The sequence below is a fragment of the Neomonachus schauinslandi genome, chromosome 3, assembly GCF_002201575.2.
Source record: "Neomonachus schauinslandi chromosome 3, ASM220157v2, whole genome shotgun sequence".
Lineage (NCBI taxonomy): Eukaryota > Metazoa > Chordata > Mammalia > Carnivora > Phocidae > Neomonachus > Neomonachus schauinslandi.
This window is the reverse complement of record NC_058405.1, coordinates 132,152,664-132,164,206: the sequence shown is the minus strand read 5'-3', so window position 1 is coordinate 132,164,206 and position 11,543 is coordinate 132,152,664. Positions and strand designations below refer to the sequence as shown.

Below are 11,543 nucleotides of genomic sequence, written 5' to 3'. Positions count from 1 at the left end.
TATGAAAACGGTGTACTGTATACTTTAACATGCCCCATACTTTGTATTGGGGAGTACAATAATGTAAATCCTAAAAGCACCACTATTTTAGCATAATAAAGTCCAAAGAGTTCCTATATAGACTACTCCAGATAACTTTGCTTCTTTGATACTTGTAGTTTATTGTAATTTTTAAAAATAAATTCAAGGTCATTATCATTGTATTGTACAAATAAGCGCTTTGATTGACACAGCTATAAAGTTTTTTTAACTTAAAAAAAATCTGTGGAGACAGTGATCTTGTCTTTAAAATATAATAGTCCTGGGCGCCTGGGTGGCTCAGTTGGTTAAGCGACTGCCTTCGGCTCAGGTCATGATCCTGGAGTCCCGGGATCGAGTCCCGCATCGGGCTCCCTGCTCAGCAGGGAGCCTGCTTCTCCCTCTGACCCTCCCCCTCTCATGCTCTATCTCATTCTCTCTCTCAAATAAATAAATAAAATCTTTTTTTTTTTTTTAAAGATTTTATTTACTTATTTGAGAGAAAGAGAGAGAGACAGAGAAACAGCATGAGAGGGGAGAGGGTCAGAGGGAAGAGCAGGCTCCCCGCTGAGTTGGGAGCCTGATGTGGGACTCGATCCCAGGACTCCGGGATCATGACCTGAGCCGAAGGCAGTTGCTTAACCAACTGAGCCACCCAGGCGCCCAATAAATAAAATCTTTAAAAAAATAAATAAATAAAATATAATAGTCCTTTCAGTATAATGTCTTAAAGATATTGCTTTTAATATCTGTTGGGCAGGAAATGTCCAGACTTGTCAAATCTTCTATTATGTTTCCTTTTTTGTTTACATAGGGAGCAATGTTTATAGTTGTGTGTAAAGTGGGGGTCTACAACAAGAAGTGTATATTTTCAAACAATTTTTTAATGATTTAACAATTTTTGTAAATCATTTTCAGGCTTCTGCAGCTGTAGATTCTCACTGTGAATCCCTTGCTTGCTCATGCGTAAGTGTATTTGCAATACCAAATATACAGGTTTAGTATTTCTGCCTGTTAGTGGTTGTTTCACAGGTGTAATGTTTTGGTTGAGATGTTAAATTGTGGAAGAGTACTGTGGATGTGAATGTGGCAAGTAATTTTAATCATGTATGATTGGTCACAAGGCCTAAGTTGTACTAACTATTGCTGTTTTATTTAACAATGCCTTGTTGCTTTGTATGCATTAACCGTTTGGGTGTAAAGATTGTGTGTCTTAAATACTGTGAGCCACAGTATTTAAATTAACCAACCTAATGTTACAACTACTTTGAGGTAGCCCAGTGTAAACTGAAAGCCTTAATGTACTTAACTGTTGAAACAAAATTAACAACAATGTATTATGATGTTTATAACATATAGATAAGTGAAACGTGTGACAATGTAACATAAATAGCATAAACATAACAATAAAGGCCAGGAGGAAGGAAATGGAACTAAACTACTGTAAGATTCTAATACTATTTGTGAAGTGATATAATACTGCTTGAAGGTAGGTTAGCATAAGTTGAAGATGTATACTGTAAATCATAAAGCAAGCCCCAAAATAAGAAAAGAGCTATAGCTAATAGGTCAACAAAGAAGATAAAATGAAATAATATAAAACACTCAAAAATCCAAAAGAATTAGAAGAAGAAGGGGGCGTCTGGCTGGCTCAGTTGGTGGAGTGTGCAACATTTAATCTTGGGGTCGTAAGTTCAAGCCCCACACTGGGTGTGGAGCCTACTTAAAATAAAATAAAACAAAATAATTTAAAAAAAAGAAGAAGAAGAAGAAGAAGGAAACAAAGAACACATAAGACAAATGTGTTTGGGAAATGAGTAACAAAATGATAGATTGGACCTAGCCAAACAAATCACATTAAATATAAATGGTCAAAACACCCCAATTTAAAGGTGGAAATTATCAGACTGAATAAAAAAGCAAAGTGTAAACTATATGCTGCTTCCAAAAAATACACAAATATAAAGACACAAATAAGTTCAAAGTAAAAGAAAAAGATGTCCACTCCTGCAACTTCCACATTGTACCAGAGATTCTAGCCAGTGCAAGAGTCCCAGAGAGAGAAAGAAAAGGCATCTGTATTAAAAATGAATGGAACTGTCTTAATTTGAAGATGACACAATTGTCTATGTAGAAAATCCAATGGTATCTACAAAAAACCTGTATCAGAACTAATAAGTGAGTTTAGCAAAGTTGTAAGATAAAAATCAATATACAGAAATTATTGTATTCCTACATACAATTAGAAATTGAAATTTTAAAAACATCATTTATAATGCATTACAAATGTGAAATAATAGGGATAAATCTGAGAATAAATGTGCAAGACCTGTACACTGAAAACTACAAAATATTGGCTAAGAAAAATTAAAGACAACCTAAGTAAATGGACAAAGATGTTATGTTTGTAAGTCAGAAAAATATTGTTAATATTTGAGTAAAGTGGACTACCTCCATAATGTGGGTGGGCCTCATCCAATCAGTTGAAAGCCTTACGAAGAATGACTGTGCTCCCCTGGGAAGGAAGGGATACTATCTCCAGACTGCCTTTAGACAAAAGACCACAACATCAATTCCTGCTGGAATTTCTAGCCTACCCGCCTGCCCTGCAGAGTCTGGACTTGCCAGCCCCCACAACTGCATGAGCCAATTCCTTAAAATAAGTCCCTTTCTTTCAGTGTACACACACACACACACACCCTATTGATTCTATTTCTCTGGAAAACCCTGACTAATACACTACTGGTTCCCACACTGAGTAGAGACAGAGCCAACCTTGGCGACACATTTCCTATAATGGTGCAGGTTGTTCTTCAGTAACTTTCTTCCTAACATTTCTTCTCCCTTTGTCACTGAACTTTCCAAGTTTCCCACAGATGCTGGGGCTTTGGCACTGCACACTAAGGATCTAGGACCACCCAAATCTAGCTGTTCTTCCTCATGTTCACAAACAGATGTGCCCTGCCCTGTGTCAAAACTCGCCATGCCTAGGCATTCCCACAGGGCCATCTGTGGAAGGGACTGGCTTGCTCCTCTAATAAACATTTAGATCCTGAAGGGAACTTAGAGTCATCAATAAAAATTCTTGTTTTGTAGAAAAGAGAAAGCCAGACAGAAGGAATTGGCTCATGGTCACAGATTAGTAAGTGGAGGCCTGAGGCTTGCCCATGTCTTTTAACTCCAAGTTTAGGCTTCCTTACATTCGTAACCTGCATCTACCCTTAGCTCTTACTGTATACCTGGTAGTTTCTTTGACTTTCTAACAGGGACTTTTGATACTCTAGCACTTTTCAGCTCATTGGAATTTGTGTCTATAGCAATCTGGAATATTGGGCTTTTGACTTAGGAGAAGTGTTGATTTCCTACATCTGAATACCAGCTGTCAAGTGCTCCTTGACACGTGTGGGGGATCCAAACAATATTCTATTTGGACTAGTGTATCAGTAAGGCATTGGTACTTCAGTGGAAAACTATGTTCACCATCTTTAGCACACCCTTCTGGGTTATCAGATTCTAGCCCTGTTCATCTTCTGAGAGCTAGTTGGCAACTCTTCGTAAATTATAGGTAATTGATAGATACATAAATTCTATCCAGTCTGGTGATGATTTTACTTTCCACTGTGGAAAACCCAGTTTTGTTTTCGTTTGCAATTCACCTCAACATTCTTTTACTTCATTTAAGCTTGTGCTGTTTTAACTTATCCTTTGAACCAATGATAATATCTGCTTGATATCATATGAATAAAATAAATTCTTTAAATACATTCATCTTTATATCTGTATGTGAGTTATGATGTTACCTTCTGGAAATTATCTTTTAACAAGAGGAAGAAAGAAATACAAAAACCTAGGCTGTAGACATTTGACCCAAAGGAGCACAAACCCATGGGCAGGTTGAGGCAGGAAGTCATCACACTTAGGTAGACCCAGTGCTACCAAACAATCCTAAAAGGTCTAGTGGCTCAGAAACACTGCCACTTTTCTACTTAAAAACCTCTGAAGTGGAAACATTGGTTAGTGTAATACGTTCATGTCAGAGTTTACTAAAAAACTCAAAATGTTTCCAAAGTGATCACACAGATATATACCTCACCAGTAGAGTCTAAGAGTCTTGTTGCTCTCTATTCATGCCAATCCAAGGAATTAACTGATTTACTCATTATTGCCAATAGGTATCAAATGATATTTAATTGTGGTTTTAATGTGTTTCCTTAATTACTAGTGAAGTTGAAATTTTCCTTTTGTTTTCACTGAAGTCCTCTGACAATAGACAATATATACAATGAATTTAATTTCTCTATGTTTTCCTAACGATTACCCATACTCCTACAAGGGGAGAGGAGAGAGAGAGAGCAAGAGCTAAGAGTTAGCTATGTTAGACAAAAATTATATAAGCGTTGAAGACTGCTTACATTTTTGTAACACCTGACATTTAAAATTTGCACTTCTCACATTGGTCATTCTGTTCCTGCATTTTTACATTGTTTGGGAAGGATATGCATCTTTTAAAGATGCTTTTTAAATCTCAACCTATAATGAATGAGCCCTGCATTGACTCATCCTTCCAGTTTCAGTTTTATATTCAAAGGCTTGCGAAATATCTGTACTACTAAAAGATTTGCCATAGCCTTGAGTCAATAATGAGATTTTTTTTAAAGATTATACAAACATTTTTATTCTTTTTCTAAAAACCTTAAGCAAATACTTTCCTTTAGGATGAGTCATTCATTCTGTATAGTTACACTCTCTAAATTAAATTGGCTTTTCATTCCCATTCTACTCATTTGTTCATTAAACAGAACTTTATTTAGGAGCAGCTAATGTGCCAAGGACTGATGGAAATAATGGAATGTCATGAGTGAGCAAGGTGGACAATTCCCCCGCCCTCACAAAACTTATATTCTAATCAGGGAGATAAATATTAAACAAGTACATAAGAGCATCATTGGGTAGGGATACATGCTATGAAGAATAGTAAGTCAGGATGGGGAAGAGGGGTTAATGGGTATATTTTGTAGTGTATTTTGGCAGGTAGCCTTTAGCAGCCAGGACAGTGAGGGAACATAAGCCGTGTCATATGAAGAACTGCTGAAGACGTTGGGGGCATTGAGTTTAGACAAAAACACTTAACTGGGTCTTACAAGAAAGGAAAGAAGTTGTCCTAGACCCTTGAGTCTCTGGCTGGGTCTAAAAATTAGATTGCCAAAGCCAGATTACCAGGAAAAAGCTGTGTAAAAAATTACACAGTCATGTAATAGAAGTTTTACACTACACAGGAACCTTCATAAGGAAATGAAGACCTGAAGAAATGGCTAAACCGGAGTGTTTTAATGCTAGATTTGATGAAGAGTGGAGAGTCACAGAAAGAGGTGATAGGACAAAGATAGGAGTAAAGTGTGGTAAACTGGGGGAACTTAGCAAGACCTGGTCATGCGGATCCCTCTCTGTATCCATTGCCTTCAGAAATGAGGATGTTTCTTTCTTCCTGGTAAAGGGAGGGCACCTCTCACCTGAGGGTTACATGACCTGCTTCAGAGAAAGGACAGAAAATCCTTCCTGCTCATTTCATTTCTCAGATTCCTTCAGCTTGAAATATTCAATAGGCCAAGGTGTCATATTTTGTGGAAGCGTGTCCCGAACCCCATTTTTCTCTTCAACTATGTCAGACCACCTGCATCAGATCTACTTGAAGATTTCATAAAAGATGTGGATTCCCAGGTCATACTCCAGACACGAAATCAGAAGCTCTACAGTTGGGGTCCAGGAATCTATATTTTAATAAGCTCCTATGGTGTTTTTGATGCACCACAGGGTTTGAGAACTGCTGACTTAGGGGAACATGGTAACTGACTGTTACCAAATAGAGATAGGAGCTGATTTGTTCTCTAAAGCCCAGAGTGTAGAACTGGGATGGATGCAGAGATGATGTTTTGGTCAAAGTTAGGAAGGACAAGGTTGTTATCAGACATCTAAAAACACAAAACAGGTTGTCTCCGGAGTCAGAGAGTGAATTCCTAGACCCTGGAACTGTTCAATGGGAAGTGGGGATGTGGACGGACAAGGTCAAGAATATTGCCAAAGAAATTCTAGTTTTAGCTAGGTACTTGAACTGGATGGCCCTTTAAGATTACTTCCAACAAAGATGCTACGTTGACTTGTCTCTTGGCCTAAAGAATTGCTTCTGTGATTTTAAAACTGATGTGTATCATCAACACTATACTGTTACTGTAGCAAGTCTCGGGTTATTATCATTGTATCTGGATGAATTGGAAGACTTAAAATTTCCCTAGGCATTCTGTTTGGGGCTCTTAGAATTTCAACTATGATCTCTTTCACAGGATATTCTCAACATACCTGAACAATGGCTGAGTAGTCTCCTGATCAGCAGTATCAGAATCACCTGGAAACCTGCACACATGCCCCCTACTAATCAAAAACTGCAGGTAAGGCTCAGCAATCTCTGTTTTAACAAGGCCTCAGGAGATTCTCACACATGAGAAAGTTGAAGAACCACTGACTTATTAGACAAACAGAATCCCAGGGAAGTGAAGCAACTTGCCTACAATGACACAATCCATCTGAGGAAAGAAACTGGCTATGTCTCTTCACGGTCCTTTCTCTTTGTTTCGATGAAATGACTTTCTGGAACACATCACTTTCCCCTAAAAGGTCAATTCACTGCAAAATCCACCCTAAAGAAATTCTCAACACAAGTTTAATATGTAAGATTGAGCATTGCTGGCAAACAAATGGACACAATGTCAATATCCACCAATAGAAGAATGGCTACATGAATATTACCAATTTTAAAGAGGGAGTTAAAAAGGAATGCACTGGAGCTATGGAACAACATAGATTTATCTCTAATACATACTGTTAAATAGAAAAGGAAGTTGGCAAATGGTATAAAATATGTAATTCTAGTTAAGCTAAAAATGTAGGGGTTTTTTCTCTTTCTTGATCTCTCTCTTTCTTCCCCCTCTGTGTGTGTATGCACTTATGTGTGTATTCTGAAAGGCTAACACTACCAAGAATAACAGTAACTACGTAGGGAGGGGCCATGATGCAAGCAGGATACTGGGAAATGGAATTTGGGATGCAGAAAGAAAGACATTAGTCTTATATGTAATATTTAAAAATTTTACAGGAAAAGGTATTCACACATTATTTTTGCAATTAAAAGTTAATTTCAAACATTAAGTAAAAATTTTTTTAATTTTAATTACAATGTGCCTATATCCTGGTCAAAGAATCATGTTATCTACTAATTTGATTACTATTACTTACATCTAAGTAGATACATCCCCAATCAGGCAGCAAAAAGTATCAACCCTTTTCTTATTTAAAAATATTCCTTGAGGGACCCCTCAATCAACATTAGTGACCACCCAGACTGTCTACTCAGATATCCAAAATACAGAGCAATTATCAGAACAATTCAACCCATACAAATAATTTTCTCTTAGGTCGATAATGGAGGGAACTGAGCTATTCTGGCTTGGATAATTTGATAATTACCCCCAATTGCCCATTTCCCGTTAGTGTGTATGAAAATCCAGTTTTAGTTTTTTAAGTTCTTTCTTATATTTACCATAAGCCCCTTTATTTTAATTTTTTCCCTCCATGTTTGGCCTTCAGTAAAGACAGAACAGCTGGCCACCATCTGCTACAAAAAAAAAAAAAGCCATTATATCCATTATATTCTTAGGAAGACTCCTAAATTGGGGCCTTGGGATAAGAAGTCGCATTGATCTATGCTATTAGATTGTGGAAGTCCTGAGATTGTAAATTCCTTCTAATTCAATATTACTACAGCACTCAGCACACACAATAGGTGCTTAATAAATGTTTCTGATGCTGCTGCCCCCACCACATAAGCTTTAAATGGGAGGCCTTCCAAAGAAAAAAAAAAAGACAGTGGGAATTCAAGATTGAGCTGAGTTTATTCACAAATTTGTACTAGAAAGTTAAACTTTAAACTGATCTATTTATAGCTAGTAATATTAATTTTTTTTTCAATTGAATTCTACAGACTGATTTCACAGTGAATATTTGGGCTGTATTCAATTGTTTCATTTAAGTATTTTGAAGATGGGCTTTGGAATCAGGTAGATCTTTTTTTTTAAGATTTTATTTCAGAGACAGACAGCGCAAGCACAAGCAGGGGGATGGGGCAGAGGGAGAAGCAGCCTCCCTGCTGAGAAGGGAGCCTGATGCAGGACTCGATCCCAGAACCCCAGGATCACAACCCCAGCTGAAGGTAGACACCCAACCAACTGAGCCACCCAGCCGCCTGGGAATCAGGTAGACTCTTATTTCATATCCTGACTCTACAACACATTATCTGTGTGATTTTGAGCCAGTTTCCTCATTTATAAAACTGAAATAATTTCATGTATTTGGGGGGGCTATTACCAGTGTTAAATGAGGATGATGTCTTTTTTTTTATAAGCAGGATTTATTTATTTTAGAGAGTGAGTGAGTGAGAGAGCATGTGGCGGGGGAGGGCAGAGGGAGAGGGAGAATCCCAAGCAGACTCCCTGCTGAGCGTGGATCCTGATGCAGGGTTAGATCTCAGGACTCTGAGAACGTGACCTGAGCTGAAATCAAGAGTCAGACACTTAACTGACTGTGCCACCCAGACATCCCCAAGTGAGATGATGTTTGAAAGCCCGAGGATGAAGCCTGCCATCAGCAGGTGGTTAATAAATACCCCTCTCTCCTGTCTTCCTTCCCTTTGACAAAAATGTTTTTTTCTCTTCCCCAACCCAAATGTATATGAAAAAGTGGCTAGCAGTCTTTCCTCTGAGTCATCGCTAAACCATGTTGCTCAGGGGTGGGCAGATATTTACTGTAAATTGAAAAGAACATGCTAGAAGGGGTATGAGGTCAACTGTGGGTCAGCTGATGGATTGGGCAGTGGTTTCCTAGGGCACCGTGTTGGGGAACTCCAGGGCCGCATCTGGGCTGTGAAGGCCATGTGTCTTGGCTGAGGAGCCAGGTCTGCAGCTGGGGCTAGAGAGAGACGTGGTGCTCATTTGCCATCTCTGTGCCAAGCTTCCTCACATTCTCCTTTCTCCTCTTCCACCTTCTCTCCTTTTCAATTCATTATTTTCCTCATTCTTGTTTGTTTTTGCTGTTTCATTGTTATCATTATCTAACATAACGTAGTCCCACTAAATTGTTTTAAGGAACCTCCAATTAGGGACATAGAGTTTTAATTCAGCCACTGATTTTCACAGAGTAAGCTAGGCATCCAAGCCAAAGGTCCAGAGTGGTGGTCTTCGCAACTGCATCGATACTGTCCAACACTTCCATAACATCTTTCTTCTTGGTTTCCTTTGCTCTTTCTTCCTGCACTGTTGCCACAGCATTGGCCATTGCCCAGTGTTTCTATGTCCTCCTGGGCTGTTTCCTGTAACTGAATTAGCTCATGAATCTGCCCACAGTGCAGACATTCAAAAAATCAGGAAAGGCAGCTTGTTATTATTACTGCCTCCACTCAGCACCTTTGGAGAAGAGTGGAGAAGAGATATTACCTCTTGTCTCAACTTCTCAAGTCACCACTACAAATTTCAGGCTGAATTTGCAGAGCTATCAACGACAGAAATTTTTCCAGTACTTGAATAGTGAAAGATAGCTGTCAGCAATGTGGGCTCCAGGAGAAAGGCAGGACCTTAAAAGAATGGGTTTCAGGATTTGAATCATCTACAGCCTTAGACAAGTTGGGAAGAACCCACAGCCCAGGCAAGGCCAATATGAGCCCATTCTGCCCCCTAAGAATAGAGAGAGGGGGTCACTGCCTCTCTGAGAGACTGTTCACATGAGTCTGCAATATGTTTAATATGTTTACTCACAACATTGAAGCTGTCTGTATCTTCCTTACATATTCACATACTGTGTCTCCCACTACCATGCAAATCAATTTGCAGGGAATTGAAGATTCTGTCCACTTTGCTGCAAATCTACTAGTTTATCTGAATGGCACACTAAGATCTATTTTATGTCAGGCTCTCACCTGTGTAGTTACAGGTAAAAACAAAAGAAATTCAGGAATGTCCTGTGAGAGACAAGGCATGGTATCACCATCCTAGCTCTTTGAGGATTTGTGCTTTCCTATTCACTGCTTAATACTCAGAGAAAAAAGTAGAAGCTTTATTCTTTGAAAATTGAAACTTGGATTTCAGCCTTTCTTGAGATGTCTGGATTCTTTTGTGAGTTGATTTTTCTCTCAATTCCTGTCCTATGAGCCAGTGCTAACCTTGGCTCTCTGTAAGGGAAAGTCAAGGACCCTGTCCTCAGGTGAAGTTTTCACAGTGATAACTGATGATATTCAGTTCATTTTGCAAGAGCTAAAAGAATTTGTTGCAGGCTTAAAATTGCAAACACACCTTTCATAGCAATGGAATTAAAGGGCTCTTAGTATCTTGCCTATTTTTACTCAGGCGTTTCTGTACTTGTTGCTAGTTCTTCAACTACCATCTTGAGGAAGAAGCTGGGTAGCAAGGAGTAAGAAATGAGTGGGTCGTGGGGAACTGGAAGTATTTATTCAAATTCACTCAGCCTCTTAGTTATTCAGTTACTCCTTCATTCAATTAATAAACATGAGATTTCTTTTCTGTGATAAGCATAATTAATATCTCTCTCATTTCCATTCCCACTTCTTCCTGTCTAAAAGAACAGTAGTTTCTATCCTTTGGGTGAAATTATTCCCAGTCCCAGTCCTGTGCCCTACTTTCTAAGCCCCTCTCTGTAGCTAGGAATGATTACATGACTCTGTTCAGGCCAATGAGATGTGAAATGACTTCTGGGAAAATGTTTTCCTTCCTAATAAAGGGTGGGACAAATATGGTTGGCTTAGTCATTCATCTTGCCCCTTTCTTTCTTTAAATATAGACGTGATGTCTGGAGAGGCAGCAGCCCCCTTGTGACCATGAAACTATAAGCCAACCCACATAGTAAAGATGGTAAAAAGGAATGAAAGGAGATCAGAAGGCATATTCAGGTCCCTGGTGACATACCTGAACTAATATTAAAAGTAGCTTACCTCTTAATTTCTTTTTGTGAGAAACAAACAAACCTATTTGCCACTTGTTTTCAATTTGGGATATTTGGTCCCCAGGGGGCATTTGGGAATATCTGGAGACATTTTTTCATTGTCATGACTCGGGGGTGGTGAGGAGGTTACTGGCATCTTAATAGGTAGAAGCCAGGGATGCTATTATACATTCTACCTTCTACTAGGCACAGGCATAGTCTTCCACAACAAAGAATCATCCGGTTCAATATGTCAGCAGTGCTGAGATTGAGAAACCCTGGTTCAAGCACTAAATATGTTTGTTATTCACAGTCAAATGCATTCCTGACTGATACACATTCCCTCATTTGGGAAACACTAAACATACATCATGGGACATGCATTATACCAGGCAAGATGCCAGAAGTAAAAAAATGAGTGAGGTCCACCCCATCCCCGCAGAAGCTTACAGTCTAATGGGATAGATGGACATGTTTGGATAAAAATA

At 38.8% G+C, this 11,543-nt stretch overlaps 1 protein-coding gene across 1 annotated transcript in view; it reads right to left on the bottom strand.

Annotated features, from left to right (window-relative positions):
* The window catches only part of MYO3B (myosin IIIB), a 389,493-nt gene that overhangs the window by 147,638 nt on the left and 230,312 nt on the right, over window positions 1–11,543 (bottom strand). The window lies entirely within an intron of this gene.